This window comes from Nuphar pumila, chromosome 11 (genome assembly GCF_984573655.1).
Source record: "Nuphar pumila chromosome 11, dmNupPumi1.hap1.1, whole genome shotgun sequence".
NCBI lineage: Eukaryota > Viridiplantae > Streptophyta > Magnoliopsida > Nymphaeales > Nymphaeaceae > Nuphar > Nuphar pumila.
This window is the reverse complement of record NC_143259.1, coordinates 114,306,998-114,312,624: the sequence shown is the minus strand read 5'-3', so window position 1 is coordinate 114,312,624 and position 5,627 is coordinate 114,306,998.

The following is a 5,627-nucleotide window of genomic DNA, read 5'->3' as shown; positions in this document are numbered from 1 at the left end:
TCTTGGAGAAAATTATATACTAGAGCTAGTGTGCTTGACAAAATCTCCTTTAATAAAGGCAAATATACCTACATTCTCAAGATTCAACTTTATTATTATTATTATTATTATTATTATTATTTTGAAAGGCAAGCTGGGTTAGGCAGACCCCTACCAGATAACTCTTAAGCCTCATGTTCCAGCTTGGCACAGGACCCCGCTTACCACATGGGATACCACCTCGGTGGTAAGATTCAACTTTATTCCTTTCACATTGCTGGCAAATTCTACCATTTTCTTGGGTTGAATCCCCTTCAAACCATAAACATGTATAATTTCATCTCCAATAGTGACCCTTTGACTTGAAAATTCATGTAAAGTTGGTCATTCGTCTTTCTAATAAAGTAAGTTCTTTGGAAAATTTCATGTTGTTTGGCATAGAGTCAAGTTATAAGAAATTCACTATACTAATATATAAGAAATTGAAAATAACTAAAAATAAATTATTATTTAAAAAAAAAAAGATAGAGAATTTCAAATAAGTTCAAAAAAAAGTACCTATAAGAACTTGAAAACCATGAAAGCCAATTGTCAAGGAAAAGGTAGAACCACAAATATTATCAAGGTGCTTAGTGTTGGGTCCAGCCCTATCCCTCATTAATGATATGGGGAAGTGAAATAGCCACCCACTGCTTCTCATTAATGCAGGAGAAGTTGAAGGGCCAAAACCCCTTCGATTTTTGGAATGAGTCTAGAAAGCTCACTTCTAGAAAGCTCACATCTACAAGGCTCTATGCCATCTATAAGTAGGAGGGCAGAGTGTTGTGAGCAGAGTGGTAGTGTGAAGAGAGAAAAGAAGAGAGGGAGTAGAGAGAAGAAGAGGGAAGAAAGTTAATATGTCACCACGCATTGATCCTCAGAGAGATGTGTTGGTTGTGGTGTGGGTTTTGACTCGGGTTGTGCACCCGGGAGGTAATTTTGTATTCATCTCTTCCTGTGATTCTTTTGTTGTTATTCTCTTTAGCTTTGGGCAAGTTATTGGACGTTGTACTCTCTACATTGTACTGTCTACTTTTATTATAATAGATTATTTCTCTTCGTGCCTCATGGATGTAGGTCGTGTTGACCGAACCATGTAAATCTTGTGTTGTGATTCGATTGTGCCTTTGTTAGATCCTATATTGCTTCCGCGAATATTTTTTTGTTATTTCATAACTCTACACTTAGTACTTGGTAATATTCCACTCCTTGAAAGCTATTGGTTGCTATTGGAAGTAAAATGGTAGCTAGGTAAAAAAAAAAGCCTTGCCAAAAAAGTGGCCTAGCAAAGCAAAACAAATGTTGGAATGATTGCATGGCTCCCCGCCCTCAATTTCCAAAAATTACATTGTTTTAGAGATAGAAATAATTAGATTTTAACTGTGGATATGTTGAGTAGAGCTTATGTTGGCTCACTAACAGAGAGAATTCATTGTTAGAAAGTAGTAAATTATAGATTTTACTATATACCTATTGCTTTTCCCTAAAAAAAGCAAAAAACACTCTGGACCTATGGAAAAACAAGAAATCTTAAGTCTATTTTGGATCCGAGATGGATCCACAACATTCAAATAATATCTAAATCTTGGTAAACCCTAAACTAAATTGGATCTAATTTGATCTCTTATGGACTCAAATTGTATGCTGCTCCGCTCTTGCATTGTTATCCCAGGGTTGGAGATGACTTGCCCTTAAGTTTAGATTCCGCTTATACTTCCAATTTTGCTTAACTTCTGAAAACCACCAAAGTGATGTCATCCCTAATGGGTGTGGACCGATTAAGCACTGATGTAGTTCTACTAATGATAGTAGGATTCAATTCGCTGCCAACCTAAATAGAGAAATTATTTGGGCTTCGAAGCTAATCACTTCAACTATTTATTCTACACTACACTGTTATATGTACTAAAATATATCTAAACTATATTTGTTACTAGTAAATTAGTCTACATGAGTTGAGTTGAGTCCTGCCAAACACCAGTTGTTAATGTTGCGCTTGCTAAGCTTCATTTACGGGTTCCAATGAACTCTTTACCAGCCGTGCTTGACTTTGCCTAAAGTTTTTCCTTTTTTATTGGCAGGCTGGGGTTAGGCATATCCCCTACTGGTTAGAGATCATAGTTCATAGACATTACAAGTCAGACAGGGTGGGAAACCAATTCAGAAGTTTGTCTTCCCAGACCCTATATTGATAAATGAAACTCATTCCTAAGGGTGTCAATGGGTCCGGTTTGGTTCGGACCCAGGTGAAACCAAACTTGGCCCCGATTTTTGGGTATGGTATTGGGTCCAAACCCTGATCTAATCGGATCCACCATAAGAAAAACCATACCCGGACCCGATAAGAACTACATGAACCAGACCCGAATCATACCCGGTAAAATAATATTTTTTATCTTTTTTTATGTTGAAATTTTGTGGGTCTTAATGGGAATTCGGGGCGGGCTCGGATCCGGTATAAAATTTTACAAACTATAACCGGATCCATGTTTTAATCGGACCTTCAGGTTGGGACACGTGTCTTAATCAGGTCTTCTTATTTATCACTGTACCCAGATCCTATAGGGTTTGGTACGGGTCAGGTCCGGGTAAACCCAACCCGTTGACACCCCTACTCAAATCCAGCCAAAATGCAAGTCCAATAATTATAGTATTTATCTACTCTCACACATTTAACCTCCAAGCTGATTCAATCTCAAATGTAGGAGGTGTCCAGCAAGGAGAGAGGCGTGATGCTCTAGTTGCTGCTAATCAGAAAGATGTTGTATTCAATAATATTGTGGAGCGGCCTTATACAGTGGATCCTAATAATTTTATTTAATAGAAAACATCCTTTCAATGGCAAAATATATTCCAATACACTGCCTACTTTGGGGACGAGGTGTAACCTGAAAGCCAAATATGAAGAGGAAACAGAAAATAAAAAAACAAAACAAAATGCAGTGGTCTTCTCATATGTTCAAGTAGGGGTGTCAACGGGTCCTGCGACGCTATTTTTATGAGGCCTTGTATGATTTGCGTAAGTCTTTCAACGATAAGAGGAGTTTAGCTTTTATCTTCTCGAACCACATTGGTAGCAGACTCATTCTTTTCTCTCTCTGCTTTGGATGATCCAAGCTTGCCAACAATTTTTTAAGTGTATCCATTTTTTTTGCAAAATGAGCATGTTAGTTTCTTTCCTCTTCTTTCGATGGGACCTCTCTTAGTGTTTTGATCATGATTGGCAACGAATGCAGACTTTTCTGGTTGATCTTGGCTGTTCACCTTGGTTGGATTTATAACTTTCCGACGAGTTTTCTCTCTCGTGATGGTGGAGCGGATGGAGTTTGGGGGATGGACTCATAGTCTGGTCCCAAACCGGCAATCATCTAAAAGATTTTCTCTTTCTTGCAGTGCTTTTGACTGGTAATCAGATCATAGGATGTGGGATTGTGGGAATCTAGTTTGTACCACATTCGATGGGGGATCCCGAGATATTTACTAAATGGATGATTAAGCTTTTTGAATTTGGCTCTCTCTCCGGTAAGTTGGTACCGTCGGGCAATGTTATTTTGTTCACCATAAAGATCTTTTGTGGTCGACCAAATTGCCTCCATGAGTTGGTGTTTTTCCATTAACGTGACCCAGTTTTTCTTTACCCCTCAAGAATAGAGTGGCAGATTTAGACCACTGCAGGTAATTAGTGTCATTCAGCAGTCTAGACGTGATTCTTATGCCAGGGTTTATTTGTTCTTGAACCACCATTTTAGGAGTGGTGGTATCATGTCCGAGAGGAGGAGTCGATTGAGACTCACTATTGGAAGACATTGGTTAAGTAGAGAACTTCACCTGGAGGTTGAGATTGACAGGAAGATAGTACTCAACAAGGATAAGCAAGTCAAGATGGTTGAGGAAATGGGCCAGTGATGAGCTGGGGCAGGTAGCAGGGGCAACAGCAGGGTGCGGAAGCAGGTTGCAGGTAGCTGAGGGCTGTGCAGGGTGGACAAGCAGGCGGACCAGCGGATCGGACCAGTAAGCAGGAAACTCGTGCAGTCAAGGCACATCAGCGGTTAGTGAAGAACGATGCAGAGGCAGTGAAGGTGTATGATATCGGGAGTATTGGTCATGGTCATGAGTGACCCGCGAATACCCAATGGATGGGCATGACCTACTTTGATACCATGTCAAGATTGGGTAAAAAAGAGAAGAGGAGAAGAGAGCATTTAACGTGGTTCGGGCATAGTGGCCTACATCCACGGAAGAAGCACAAGGACCTTTACTATGAGAAGTTTGAGAAAATCTATTACATAAGGCAGAAAGCACACACACATTTATAGTCTCAGCAGGATACGATTGCCATACAATTTTCCACAAGTTTAGGCCTTGAGAATGGGAGTGATGACCCTTTCTTTGAAGAAAGATATACTGAAGATGGCTCTTTCCTTGGTGGAGGCTTTCCTGTATTAAACTTTACTGCAGGGTGACTTGTTGAGTGTTGTAGTATATGCTTGCCTCAATGGGAAGATAGCTTGTGCCATACGTGAGGGTGATCTTGTGCTTCCTAACACTAATGCCTCCCTTGAAATGTGACTCATGATGAGAACTGTATGTCATGGGAACAATCTTTTGCATGTTCATTGCAGCAAAGTACTGGCATCACTGGACAGCCTCTCTCTCTCTCTTAGGTGGTCTTTTCGACTTAGCTCTGCCTCGATCCAGTCATTCAATTCTTTGGTGGCCGCGTTGGCTCCTCGGTAATCGAGTCCGGCTGCAGCCATATGTTCTGGTGGTTCCCTTGCTTGACGTCGTTGGGTCAAAAAGCCCTATAGAGGTTTTCCATGGTACTCAGTCTGCTCTAGGGTCGCCCCTCGAGGCCTTAGCGTCTGATTGCTCCCTTTTCCAAGACGGTAGCTCATATCCTGTGTGTTCCCACAAGCCACAGCTTTTCCTTTCATCTGCCGATGGGTCTGGATACGGCAATCATCAGCCTCTGCATGGGACCTTGCCACCTTCCTTTAATGTTGTCACCTCTTCTCTTGGCACTTCATCCAAAGTGGATAGTCGTCCTGGGGTCCGCGTCTTTGTGCTTTGGAGTCTGTGGTTGGGATGAGTGGTAGTTCATATCGCACGCATCCTTTCACATCCTCCCCCCTTGCCTCTCATTCCTGAGGCATCAGCTCGGCTCAAGGGGGGTTGGTGCGTGTTCCGAGCCATCTATGCCAAGATCTCGCCTCCCCAGTGTTTAGTGGGCTGAATGGTTGCTTGATATGCATTGTTTGTGGCAGCCGCCCTCTGTGGTGGACCACTTGCCTAAGGTTGATAGCCCTCGATGCCCTTTCGCGGTCATCCAGGAGCCTCAGTCTTCTCTCAAACCGTCGTACAAGGCCGCATCATCGTTTTGGTCTCCTCTTCACGATGGTGGTTCAGCTCTTATGCTTTTCCCGCAGTCGACGATTCATCTCTTGGATGCTTCTGTTTTTGTGTGGGTCAATCATCATCCTCCCCTTGGAGACTTGTGTCTGCCTCGATCCCTCTGATGGCATCTTGGTCATAGTGTCGTCTCTCAAAGATCGAAGCAACGTATCTCCTCTATGCCTGATTTTCAACAGTCTTGTCTGTCCCCCACCATT